The following is a 14,545-nucleotide window of genomic DNA, read 5'->3' as shown; positions in this document are numbered from 1 at the left end:
CCTAAGAGATCTATTTGCCTGTTTGCAGTGAATCCCCGTTTTTGCCCATAGTCCCAGACCAACAGTGATGTATTTTTTGGCTTCTATAGAGACTCGCCTGTTTTGGAGAGTCCAGAAACATACAATACATAGAGTTTTCTTGCACCTGGCTTCTTCGCCTTAGCACAATGTTTGGAGGATGCTCTATAATGTAGCATGCATCAGGAATGTGTCCTTTTTTATTGATGAAAAGTATTCTAATATGCGGACACCCCACATGCAGTTTATCTGTTTACCAGTGGATGGAAAAAGGATTGTTTCTAGTTATTGACATTTATGAATAATGCTGCTCCGAACATTCCCTACAAAGTTTTTATGTGAACTTAAGTGTATATTGCTCTTGAGTAGATAACTAGTAATGCGGGTATATTCAGTAGTTTTGAGTATAACCATCAAGTGGGTGTAAAGTGGTATCTTGTGGTTTTAATGTGCATTTCCCTCTAAAGACTAATTGTGATGACCATCTTTTCATGTTTATTATCCATTTGCCTACCTTCTTGGGTAAAATATCTATTCAAATGTTCTGCTCATTTAAAAAAATAGTTATTTTGTTAATGTTGAGTTGTAAGAGTTATTTCAATCCTACAAAGAAGTCTTTTCTATCAGGTATATTATTTGAAAATATTTTTTCCAGTGTGTGGCTTATCTTTCATTTTCTTAACTGTGTCTTTTAAATGATTAAGAATACTTCACCTAGCTGAAGTTATGTAATTTTTTTTCTGTTTTCTTCTCAAAGACTTTTAGTTTTAATCCTTGCATTTATATTTATGATTCATTTTGAGTTAATCTTTGTGAACAGTGTGTGGTGAGAGTCTAAATTCATCTGTGTGAACGTGGACATCCCAATTATTACAACACCACTCGTCAAAACAACTATTCTTTCTGAATGCAATTGTCTTGGCACCTTTTGTGAGAAAAAAAAATGGCTGCAATGTATTGTGTTTCCTGAACTGTCAATTCTGTTTCATTGATCAGCTTTCTTATTGTTATATTGGCACTACATTGTTTGGGCCATCACATCTTCCTAATCCATTGTGAAATCGGGAAGTATAGATCTTGCAGCTTCTCCTTCCTTTCCAGAAATGACTTGGCTTTTCTAGACCCTTTGTGTTCCTAGATACCTTTTAGAAATGACTGGTCTATTTCTGCCAAAAGGCCTGGTGGGACATGTTATGGATTGCATTGAATTAGGTTGGAAGGTATGTGGTCTAGTTCCCATTTGCCTGGGTTTTTTGTTTGTTTGTTTGTTTTTGTTTTTTTTTTGTTTTGTTTTTACCTTTGTTTTTACCTCTGTGTAACATTTCAAAGCTTGACTGCCAATAATTTTTAGAGAAGACTTACTTAGTACCCTTACTCATGAGACACTGGACCAACTGTGACCAGGTGTCCCCAGAGCTGGTGACACCAAATTCCAGGCCAGTATATTTTTCTGTCTCCAGATGAATATCTTAAACACAAACAGGGTTGAACCAGTTAGACTTCTGGAAAGAATTTTATATTCAAATCAAAGAGCTTGACACATTTACTCACCTTGTTTAAAGGAAAGTAGGCACAGGGGCACTTGGAGGGCTCATTTGGTTGAGCATCTGACTTCAGCTCAGGTCATGATCTTCTGGTCTGTGGGTTTGAGCCCCCTGTCAGGGTCTGTGCTGACAGTTCAGAGCCTGGAGACTGCTTCTGATTCTGTGTCTCCCTCTGTCTTCCACTCATGCCCTGCCTCTCTGTCTCTCTCTCTCAAAAAATAAAATAAATAAATAAACATATTAAACAATTAAAAAAAGAAGGAAAGTAGGCATGAAGATTGAATACTTCAGTAACAGGACTATATTGACAAAGTTAAAATAATTTGCTCTGACACATTAGGTACTTTTTTCCTTCATAAAAATGTAAGAAAACCTACCCTCTCCGAAAATCTCAGGAGCCAATCATCTTGGTGTTTTGAAAAGAACAACAGCAAATTCTAAACTGAGGCCCCTATTTCTAGATTTGGAAAAGGAACTGGACCACACCTGGCATCTTTGGATACTTTGTGCAGGATGGGTGAAATTCACATAGTGCTATTCATCCGAAAGCACTATCCTAGGATTTAAAAAGTAACAAATACACTTGTGGGGATGAGCACTGAGTGTTATGTGGAAACTAATTTGACAATAAACTATTTGTAAAAAAAAAAAAATTAAATTATAATTTTTCCATGTTAATAAATATAATTCTTCAACACAAATGTAGAGTAATGTAATTTATGAATATGTGACAATTTAATTTAGTCAGTCAGTCTCAACTGTGGGACATTTAAAGCTTTCCCAGTTTTTGCTATCATAAACAGAATTACAATAAACACACCTATATGTAAGTCTTTACACATAAAAAAAAATAAAGAGAAAAAAAAGTAACAAATACGCTCTCATTTAACTGCCCCTCAGAAGCTCTGTGAACTTTTATTATTCCAAACAAATAGAAAGGACACAGAAGTTCACCAAAGTGTAACCAAAGTAACCTAATCAAGGCCACAGAGCTAGTAAGTTGCAAAGCTAAATCTGAAACAAATCTGTGTGACACCAAAGTCCACTCTTTCTCCTAGCTGCACTCAGTGGAGTTACACCCAAGGGGTTTGGGCAGCGAATCCAGCCTTTATGGAAGACTGTCCTCCCTCAAGGCATCAGCATCTTAACTCGCTCCCTGGCTCTCAGTAAATGGTTTAAAGTGGATTTGAAGTTGCTTTGCTCTTTTGTTCCTGTCCCATTCTACGTACGTGCATTAGCAGTGCTTTACCCCCTGAAATACACATGCCTTATATTTGTGATTTCTGGAACTTTAAAAAACTTTATTTACTGATAGATTCAGACATTGAGAGAGTTGAGAGGGCTTATGTTAATTACCCATCATTACAGTGCCCCAATATTTTACATCTTCAACTATATTTTCTATACATTTTAGATGATTAAAGATATTTCATCAGAGGAAATGGTTGTTCCCTGATGGCGCTGAAAACCAGGTTTCTAATAGCACAGTTCATAGCAAAATGCAAAGAAAGTGGTCTTTGTACTAAGAGATTGGGATTCAATCTTAGTTTAACTATCTAGTAGATTTGAGACCTTGAACAATTTAAGTAAGAATTTGATTTCCTCATTTATTAAATAGGGATAGTGATGAGCAGCTTTCTTGTGAAAAACCAAGTTAAATAATTTTTGGAAGATATTGTGATGTATGTCTGACACATAAAGGCTAATATTAACACCTGAGTTCCCATTTCCATGAGCCTCTTTTGAGAGTCATATTTACAAAAAGTCAGAGCATGGATGGTTACAGGAACTCTTTAGAACAGCCTGTCATATGTAAGTGCTCAGTAAATGCTTAAGTGTATACAGCATGGATTAGACTTGTTTGCCAGGAAACTCTCTCTCTCCCAATTGCATTAATGTTTAGCATGATTTACAATCTTTAACTTCTATGGTTTCATTTTCTTAATGTCGATTTGGTCAATAAACTTAGAACTCGAATTTGGGTTTCATTAAAATGGCAATTAAGAAATAACCTTCCCCGGGGCGCCTGGGTGGCTTATGCAGTTAAGCATCCAACTTCAGTTCAGGTCATGACCTCACAGTCTGTGAGTTTGAGCTTCGAATCAGGCTCTGTGCTGATAGCTCAAAGCCTAGAGCCTGCTTCAGACTCTGTATCTCCCAATCTCTCTGTGCTTCCCTCCTTGTCTCAAAAATAAATAAACATTAAAATATTTGGGGGGGGGAAGGCTTTCCTTCCCAAGCCTTATCCTTCAGCTCATAAAGCTATTACTACTTGCCCGTGAACTGTGATTTTGAGTCAGTGATAGTCTGAAGTCAGCTACAGCCGGGCCTTGTTGCAGTTTCCACATCCACCATAGCTCCATGGAGAAGCTCCATGTTCAGCATCTAAATCGAGCCTCATAAGGCAAACCTTACCTTGGTTTGCTAGTTCCAGATGGATAGATTCTGACCTGCACCCTGTTCTGTCCCCACTTTTAGTCTGCCATTCTTCTATCGAAGCACAGCATCCATGCAATTTGGACACGGACCATCAACCAAACTGCGAGACCTCCATGAGGAAGGATGTCCCGCTAGGAGCAAATGCCTGTGAAAGGCTCTTGAATCTTTTCTAATCATGATCTAACCCTCCAGCTTCTTACTCTTTCTTTTCTGACAGTAATGAACCAAAACACAGTGATGAAAGCCTGAAAACTAAAGGGACTATTTTGAATTCTCAGACTCGTGTTTATGGATCTCTTGCACTTCTAATCATGTTTACATTGTCCCTGCTGCTTTCCCTCAATTTTCGAGGGAGATCATTTCACTTAATATAAATCCTTTCCTTTCAGTTTAAGAAGAGTTATCTGTTTCCCTTCACAGATGAAGCTGAGTGCTAAGTTGATTTGGTTTTTACCACTCAGTAGCCATCGAGATTAACCTGGGGATGGCTGTGTCCCGCAGGTGTGAAAGCGAGTGGTTTGGGGAAGCATGATTCAAGGATTTCCCTCATTTCATTCATACCCATCACTGTCCAATATTGCAATATTTCCAAAGAGATTACTAATACCTGTGAATTGTTTTCTGTGCATTAAGTATTAAAGCTGAAGTCACACATGGCTGTTTCCCTGTTACACGTCTCTTTGTATCACAAAGATACACGATTTCCAAAACCAACATGATGTGGACAGATTTTTGGTTTCCAAGTGAGTAAAAATGTTTAAAAATCTGTGACTGCAGTACAGGCTTTCACTATTTCAATGTCACAATGTACTGCGCCATTTTAAAGTAGCAATTTATCAGTATTTTGTCAGTTCTCAATATATGGATACCAAATTTTTTAAATTAAGGTATACAAAGATACTTATTTCCTGTATTAAGTCTTAAATGAATACAGGTGCATCAAAAAACCCTCCACTTATTAAAAATTTCCCAATTATTGTATTATTTTAATTCTATTTCCCTTGGTATCTAGTAAGATCAAACATTTTTTCTTAATTCTATGAATGATTTATGTTTTCCAAAGAGTCAGTTATAGCTTCTATTAAGTAATAGGCCTCCCGGAAGGGATACTCCTTGCATGAGATTTTGGGGAATATTAAAGATATCCAAAGGACATGAGCACACTCTCCTTTGTAATGTGTCAGATGAAATATTTTGCCTATTTTTAAAAGCTGGATTTGACTTCCTATTGAGTTCTGAGTGTTCTTTATATATTCTAACACCTTTGTCAGATGTACGTTTTTTTTAATTACCTTCATCTGTTACTAACCTTTGCAGTTTCTTTGTCTTCCTTTTTTTTCTTAATGTTTATTTTTGAGAGAGAGAGACTGCAGGGGAAAGAGGCAGAGAGAGAGACAGAATCAGAAGCAGGCTCCAGGCTATGAGCTGTCAGCACAGAGCTTGACAAGGGGCTCGAACTCATGAATTGTGAGATCATGACCTGAGCTGAAGTCAGGGGCTTAACTGACTGAGCTACTCAGGTGCTCCTAGTCTTTGCATTTTCTTAATGAGGTTCACAAACAGTACACTTAACTGAAACCCGACTTGGCCTTACTCCAATTTATCCATTTTTTTAAAGTGACTTGTGCTTTCATAGGTCTCATTCCAGAAATATTTGCTTAAGCCAAGGATACAAGGATTCTTCTCAAATGTTTCTGCCAGAAAGTTTGACATCCCTCATTTATACCTATGATCCATTTCAAGTGAATTTTTGTGCAAACATAAAGTAAGGACTAAGATTCGTTGTTTGATATATACATGCCCAATTGTGTTGGAACCTTGTGTTGAAAATATTATCTTTCACCTTTGAATTACTTTGGCACTTCAGGAAAAAATAAATGGGTTGGGGCGCCTGGGTGGCTCAGTCGGTTAAGCTTCTGACTTAAGCTCAGATCATAATGTCACAGTTCGCTAGTTTGAGCCCTGAGTCAGACTCTGTGCTGATAGCTCAGAGCCTGGAGCCTGCTTCAGAGTCTGTGTCTCCCTCTCTCTCTGCCCCTTCCCCACTCGTTCGTTCTGTCTCTCTCTCTCCTCTCTCTCTCTCTTTCTCTTAAAATTAAAACAATAAACAATAATTTAAAAAATGGATCATATCTATGTTGGTCTATTTCTGGACTTTCTATTTGGTTTTATTCATCAATCTGTCTACTCTCACGCAAATACTAGAGTCCTGACCACAGCAGTTTTACATTAACGCTTGTAACGAGAGAGTATATATCCACTAGTTTTATTCATTTTCAAGATGATTTTGGCTCTTTCAGGTACTTTAAATTTCTATTTAAATTTTATAATTGACATCATTTCTTTAAAAGATTTCCAGGGGCACCTGGGTGACTCAGTCAGTTAAGATACCAATTCTTGATTTCGTCTCAGGTCGTGATCTCAATGTTCGTGGACTGAAGCCCTGCATCAGGCTCTGTGCTGCCAGTGTGGAGCCCGCTTGGGGTTCTCTCTCTTTCTCTCTCTCTTTGCTCCTCCCTTGCTCATGCTCTCTATCAAAACACATAAATAAATAAACATTTTAAAAAATCTTTAAAAAGGTAAAAAAAATAAAAGATTTCCTTAGATTTGGATTGTGTTTGCATGAAACGTGTAAAGGATTGCCACATTAACAGTATTGAATTGTCTAATCCATGAACATGGGTAACTGTCTGATTATCAATGTGTTCTTCAATTTTTCCAACACTCTGTAGGTTTAATTGTACAGATCTATTCAGATTTTCGATTTTTCTTTCAGTCAGTGTCAATAATTCACATTTTTTCAAAAGTTTTCTCCATTTCTTCTAGGTTATCTAACTTATCAGCATAAAGGGCTTAAGTTTCTCCTTTCGTCTGATGTCTTGAGCCTCCATAATGGCTTTCTCCCCCAATGACCCTTAATTAGTCTAGCAGGAGTTCTATCAGTTTGTAGTGTTTTTTTTTTCTTTTCATACATGGCTTTGGGTTTATCAATTTTTCTCTATAGATTTCATGTTTAGTACCACTGAGGTAAGTTCCAATCTCCATTATTTCATGGAGGAGCCCTCACACGTGAAACAAAACCTCTCGGTTGCCAGTGTTGCCCAAATGCCCCTGTTCTGGCTGCCTTCTGGCTCTGTCATGCCCCCTAGGGCTGCAGGTGGAATGGGGAGACCCCACCTGCCCCTGTGGGTTTGTCTCCATTCAGCACCGCCCTTTTCCCTCGTGTAGCTGACACTCTGGTGTTTGGTGCACACACATTTAGGACCACTGCTTCTTGTTGATGGATTCATCTTTTTATCATTATGTGATGTCTATCTTTGTTCCTAGTCATTTATTTGCACTTAGAACTATTTCTCATCATATTCATATAGGCCCTGTTGTCATTTTCATTAGAGTATGCATGATATTTCTTTTTCCATTCTTTTACTTCCAATCACTTTATTTTGTTATGTGTGGGGTGACTGTCTTGGATACAGAGCATAGTTGGGCCATGAACTTTTATCTCTTCTGCCAATCTGCCTTTTAATTTGTCAATGTAGACATTTTATTAGAAAGTATGTATAGGCTGGGACTTAATTTTGTCATTATTTGTATTTTTCCTTGTTTATTGTTCCTTTGTTTTTTTCTTCTTTTCCGTCTTTAGATAGAATAAATATCTTTTAGAGTTACATTTAAAAAATTTTTTAACATTTATTTATTATTGAGAAACAGAGAGAGACAGAGCGTGAGCAGGGGAGGGTCAGAGAGAGAGGGAGATACAGAATCTGAAACAGGCTCTAGGCTCTGAGCTAGCTGTCAGCACAGAGCCCGACGCGGGGCTCAAACCCACGAGCGGTGAGATCATGACCTTAGCCAAAGTCAGACACTTAATTGACTTAGCCACCCAGGTGCCCCTTAGAGTTACATTTTTATTTATTTATGTTGATTTTGAGTATATCAATTTGTACAGTTCTTCTAAGAGATTGTTACAGATTAGATATACAACTTATCACAAGCTCCTGGTGCCAATATTTTACAACTTAGAGTGAAGTCCAGAACATTTGTTTCTCTTTAGGTCCCTTTATCCTCCACCTTAAAATTTTAATTGTCTTAAATATTCCTCTGCAGACATTTAGCACCGCATCAGGTAGCTGTAACTTTTATGTCAGCCAAAATATTTCCAGAAAGAAACTCATTCAAGGAAGAATTGCCCATTATATTTACTTCTGTGTTTATCTATCCATTGTCTGTTTTCTTTTCTAAAGATTCCTGACCTCTTCTTTTATCTCTTCCTTCGTGTTTAGAGGGGTTCCAGTATCCAGAATTTAAGGGTAGATTTGCTAACAATGAATTATTTTAGTATTCCTCTGACTGAGAATGTCTATTTCCTCCTTATTCCCAAGGGACAGCTTTATTACTGGATGTAGAATTTCCATTTGTTTTTGATTTTTGTTTCTTGTTTTATTTTGTTTTTGTTTGTTTGTCTTTTCAGACAGTGTCCACAAACATGTGGTGCTACTTCGTGTTTGCGGAGGGGAAATCCACTACAATCCAGACTGGTGCTCTCCTGTGGGCAATGCATTGTTTTCCAGTGTTTTTAAGGTGTTTTTCTTTTTATTTAATTTCTAGATTTTTAATTACCGTATGTCTTGGTGTGGGTTTCTTCTGGGTTATTACAGGTTCTTGCAAATTTGAATCGGTAGGTTTATGACTTTTGCCCAATTTGAAAAGTTTTCGAGTACTTGAATACTTTGTATCACATTCTCTTCTGTATTCTGAACTTGTGCTCTTTTAAATGTTTCCTACAGACACTTGAGACTCTATTAATGTTTTCTTTATGTTGGTCAGACAGAAGGGGATCTACTGACCTATCTTCCATGATTCTGTCCTTTTCATCCACACTCTATTGAGAACAACTAGTGGGCTCTTCACTTTTTATTTTTATTTACTTATTTTTACAGTGAGTTTTCTTTTAAAAAATTCAGGAATTGCAGTTTTCATTTCTACAGTTTCCTTTCAGTTCTTTCACCTAACTTCTATTTCTCTGCTGAGATTTTCTATTATCATGTGTTTCAAGAAATCTGTCATTGATTTATAAAGCATTTTTAAGACGGTTGTTTTTCAAATTCTTGCTGGATAACTCCAGTATCAGATTAACCTTGATGCTGGAATTTGTTGACTCTCTTTTCTCATCAAGTGGTGACTGTCCCGTTTCTTGGTGTCATGAGTGATCTATCGTATCTCCGGCAGCCTGTTTACTTTGGTAGGACTCATGTTCTCAGAGGAGTATTCTACCTTAGCAGACAGTGCCCTGTTGATGTTTACTGTGTAGATGATAGTCTACTTCTCTGAGCTTTCATTCCCAAGAAAGTTTTGTTTTTGAGCCCATGCGGTGTCATTCCTGTCTTCTTTGTCCTCTGGTGATGCTGGCACTCCTGCTCAAGCCCTACAGGGCCATCTGTGGGGTCACTGGTGGCCTCTGGGTGAGGCAAGAAGCCACTGAGGGTTCCCAGTCCCCATTTATGCCACTGCTGGAGGTCAGGGGCCCTCAGGGCTTTGCTACTGGGCCTCCCTGGGTCCCTGGCTCTGGACGGGGTCAGATGGCCAGGACTCTTTTTTTGCAACTACCAGAGTCTCATGCCACTCACTGGGCCTGAGTCATGAAGCAGGGCTGGTGGCTGACACTTTGCTGCTGGGACTGTTGGTGACATGGGTCATCAATAGAGGCCCCATGATGGGGGTAGGGAGTCAAATATGTGGGCTTCCCACCCCTTTGGTAAGAAAGAGCAGATGCTTTCTTGTTTTTCCCCTCTCCTTTCTTTCTTTTTGTCTTCTACACCTTCTAGTTCCTGTATGCAAGCTGCTCTGTTACCCAGTCTGGGGCATGTGGCCAAGGAAAATAAACCAGGGAATGCACCACAGTGTCATTCCTCAGCCTGCACTCTCCGGCCCCAACACGTTCCTCCTTCCAGCTGTCACATCCCTCTTCTGTTATCTGTGATGTAGTTTCCAGGGCATGTAATTAGAGCTGGAAGGAACAAGGGAAAGTGAGTCTATACCACCTTGTTCCTGGAGTCTTTGCTATTATTTTTTACAGTCATGGTTATAACTTATACTTTTATGTGATTTGCATTTTGCAATGATCTTGAATATTTTAGGTGCTTGGCAAAAAAACTGAATAAATGAATTAACAATGAGTGGTTGCCAAAATAAAAGGAAGGAAGGAGGGAAGGGAAAAGAGAAGGAAGGGAAGGGAAGGGAAGAAAGAATGCTGTTGTCAATAGACTATTGTAATAACAACATTATTATACATTGGAAAGAACACCAGCCTCACTTGTGTGAATAACCAACGTAGAATCATTGACTATCAATTTATATTCTTTAAACTTCTGTGTTCTTACTTACAATGGGTGATTTCCAGTTCAGCACGCTGCGGCTCTCGACAGTTTTTCTGAAAGTCACAACTGACGTCCACTCACAAGCTGTCTGTCTGAAGCTTGTAGCTGTGAGCCCGGGGGCAGTGCACAGACCGTCTGGCACAGCTGTGTGATAGAGGGACCAGCCACCAGCCACAGGGACCACTGTGAAACAACAGGGATTCTGCACATTTCCCCAGTCGATGGAGCATGCACGGCCCAAGTCAGAGGCTCAGCTGCCAGATGTGAACGTTTCACTCCAGCTCTGACCTGCAAGCAGCTGGTCACATGCTCTTGGTTTCCCAAATATGTTTGCATATTGAGAAAAAACCACCCACTGGCCATTATCTCTGAACATCAAGGACAAATGTGTCTCAGGTAATGCCCATCCAACTGTTAATGCAGTCTGTGCCTTTGTGGGAACTGCTGTTCCCAGCTGGATGGATATTGCATTTAATCAATGACTGGCTTTCAATATGCCATCGGCACCTGAACTCTTCATGTGAGAAGTCAGTCACTAGGAATGTGCTCAGGTGCGTGTTTCCTTTCTTGGCCCCAGTTCACCAATTGCCATATCTGAAGGGTGTTATACAACTCATAGAGGAGACAAGAAAACTGTCAACAGGGGAGAAACATGTAAATGCATCAATGAAATACCACTCTGCTAATGTCACAAGCATATTCCACGCACACGCATGCCTGCATAGTTGCAGGTGTGTGCACTGCTCTAACATGTGTGTGGTGTGTTTTCATTATGCACATGGGGCTGTGCTCCCTCTGTTCTGGTGCAAGGACAGGGCCGCCCAGAGGTAATGTTGTGATCATCTCTTATAGTCCCTTTGTCCAAATGTAAGCAGACTTTCTAAGATGCAAACATGATCATATATGTATATTACTTTAAAGTCTTTCTGAGCATGTTTATTGATTATCTAATACCTGCATGTGATGTGAGACTACTGAGTATTGTGCCCAAGGTCATCTTGTGGAAGAGTCAGAATTTCTATCTCTGATGTCTTGACCTACACACTCCATGTTAACCGCTACTGTAGATGGCCGTGTGTGGATGCTCAATGCTGTTTCAACCCTCGGAGGCATAACCTGGCTCCTTCCAGAAGGAAGCAATAGGACTCCCCTAAGGTACTCTTCCACACCCCAGCACTCCTTCCTCTCTGTCCCACAAAGCGTGATGTCTGCACAGTAGCTGAGATGCAGGAAGTCATCTAAGGCAATGACGTGTTCAATTTGTACAACATTCCAGAGTTAAAAGATAGGGTCAGGGGTTCAATCTTTCCTTTAGCAAAGCAATGCTGAGTTTTACTTTATCACATAACAAATAGAATTATGATTTCTATTTCATGATCTTCATGTATGATATCCTATCCTGGTCCACATTCTCGCATGCTTAGAAAATTAATGGTTTCTACACTCATCCTTAACCAGCCACCTCTGCCCCTCACGTGCGTTATATTGGATCTGAGAACTAGATTTAAAAAGTAGTTCTTAAATTTTGAATGTTTCCTTATTTTTACCTGGAGAAAATGATGAATAATAACCTGATTGTCAGAAAATGGTCTAGGTATAAAGAAGAACGATCTTAGTAATAATAGTTGGTATAAATAGGCACAGGCAAGCTCAGGCTCTGTGTTATAAACTGTGTGCAAGCCTTAGGTCATTAATTCTTACAACAGCCCTAAAAAGCGGCTTTCCACTTACATCTCGTTTTACAAAGGAGAAAGCTATTGCCAAGAGCAGCCAAGGAACTTGGGTTTGAACCTCACCATGTTTATTTCTAGAACTTGACTTGCAAATATTATATCACCCGACACCCAAAACTCAAACCATCAACCAAAATGAAGAAATAAAGAAACAACAACAAGCTGGAAGAAAAGGTATTCTCATTCCCAGTTCCATATTCCATACACATTCTAGTAATTCAAAAAATACCATAGGATGAAAGGAAAATTAACTAGATCAATGGCCCCAAAGCCAATGCATTTGCTTAAGGTCAATGCATGGCAGGTAACTGTACTGTGTGTGGTGTTAGTAAAATACACCATGGCGTTGCTCAAAACACATCTTTAAATGTTTGATAAATGAAGAAATATCATAGTGTGAGCTACCAACTTGCTTTAAGTGAGTTATGAATAAGAGAGGAACCTAGAACAGGAAAAATATACTATGATAGCCTTCCAACAGTTTAGAAAAATTACATACAAATGAAATCTAGATAGAACGGCTGCCTTTCCTAGACCCCCAGCCAATTAATCTATTACTGTCTGTGGAAATGAATCAATAGTCTATTGGTCATAGTGCTTTAATTTCTACAATTAAAATTTTAATTTGTTGTATTGAAAGGCCTTATCCTTTAAAAAGAGTCACTTGGAAAAATATACGAAGAAAGGACAAGGTTGCTATTTCGTAGGAACTAGTTTATCTTCCTGTATTATTCCATTGAGAGCTGAGACCAGAGTCCCAGTAAAATGGAAGCACCGACAGAATGAGTTACAGGCATATCTGGAGGTTTACAACTGGTGTGGGCCGTGGGTAGGGCTGGGGTTGGGAGTGGGGTGCAGGGCGTGTGTGGAGATAGAACTCAGGGCAGGGGGAGTGCGTTAGCATCTGGAGAGCACGGAAGTGTCAGTTCAGCGCTGTATAAATTCAGCAAAACAGAAACAAGCTTTCTGTTGTTCTCCAGTGTGATGCTGTTAATCGAAGTGGCTGAATTTTATGGGGATGGACAGGAGGAAAATCGTAGTTAAGAAATATGTACAAATGCCTGATACATTCGTGACACTGGGCCAAATGCAATGAGCAAAGACATGATTTTTAGAGATTACAGGTCTCTTGAGAGTCCCATACATTGATAACAGTTTGGGAGTGAAAGTTGGCCGAGCACCTGCCGTGTGTGCTGAGGGCCCAAGAGTGTGTTGAGCTGTTTTGTTTTTTTTTTAATATTTTATTTATTTTTGAGAGAGAGAGAGAGAGACAGCATGAGCAGGGAAGGATCAGAGAGAGAGGAAGGCACAGAATCTGAAACAGGCTCCAGGCTCTGAGCTAGCTGTCAGCACAGAGCCCGACGCAGGGCTCGAACCCACGAACCACGAGATCATGACCCAAGCCGAAGTAGGACGCTTAACTGACTGAGCCACCCAGGCGCCCCTGTGCTGAGCTGTTTTTGTGGATTCTCTCACAAAGTGCTTACCTCCTTACTCTGGGGTAAGTACTTTTATATTTGACAGAAGAGGAAATAGGTATAGAGAGACTGAGAAACTTGTCTGAGACCACACTGCTAAGTGGCACACACAACATTCAATTCCTGATCTGAGTGAACAAGCTCTCTATTAACTGCACAAACAAATATGTATGTCTACCCCGAGAACAGGGCATTTGCCTGTCCTATGAGTCAATAATGCAAAGAGTAATGATAGGGCTATCTTTGCACTTGATTCTGGTACAAAGTTGACTTCATGATACTTTAACTCTGGTGTGTAAATATTGACTATATGACATGTTTTTTAGTATTAACCTCTTTAAAGTGTCCTACTGATTAATGCTGCCTTTATGATGATATATCGTGACTCAGGAAGTGTTCCAGTCTTTTCAAATAGGCAGTGTGGTAAGTAAGTGTATACAGAGCTAACAGATGAGTCAGCTAAGCCTCAGAGGGTTTAAGTACAGCCGGGTCGCATGGCCATCATGTAGAGGCCCTGGGTTTGGACTCCAGCCATCTGCCAGTTCTGATCTCATCTGTGCCTAAGCTTTCAGAGTCACTGGGGAGCATGCACATGTGCAGTTAGACAGTGTACAGCTCCAGCAACCGCCCGAGTCTTATCTTGCTCTGGGATTGAATAAAAGACAACCTTATGACCTGAAAACCATAAAGACAATAATCCATAGGGGAATCTTATGACATTCTGAAGCAAGATTTTACCAAGCCTTCTAGATTAGAGCTGAAGGGGAGCAAAATACACCGCCCCAAACATGCCACTTTGGGGTGGCATATTGATCATTTATTTGATTTGACTCTTGTGAATTAAAATTGCTTAAGAAACAGCAGGTGCAGGAAGGACACTCAGACCCTCTTCTGTCCCCCGAAAATAGGAAATAAATCTCTGGAGTAGAAGGTCCTCTCCCTGCACTAAGAGGTAG

This window comes from Crocuta crocuta, unplaced genomic scaffold (genome assembly GCF_008692635.1).
Source record: "Crocuta crocuta isolate KB4526 unplaced genomic scaffold, BGI_CrCroc_1.0 scaffold2, whole genome shotgun sequence".
Taxonomy (NCBI): domain Eukaryota; kingdom Metazoa; phylum Chordata; class Mammalia; order Carnivora; family Hyaenidae; genus Crocuta; species Crocuta crocuta.
The sequence above is the reverse complement of the archived record's forward strand: the minus strand, read 5'-3'. Positions refer to the sequence as shown.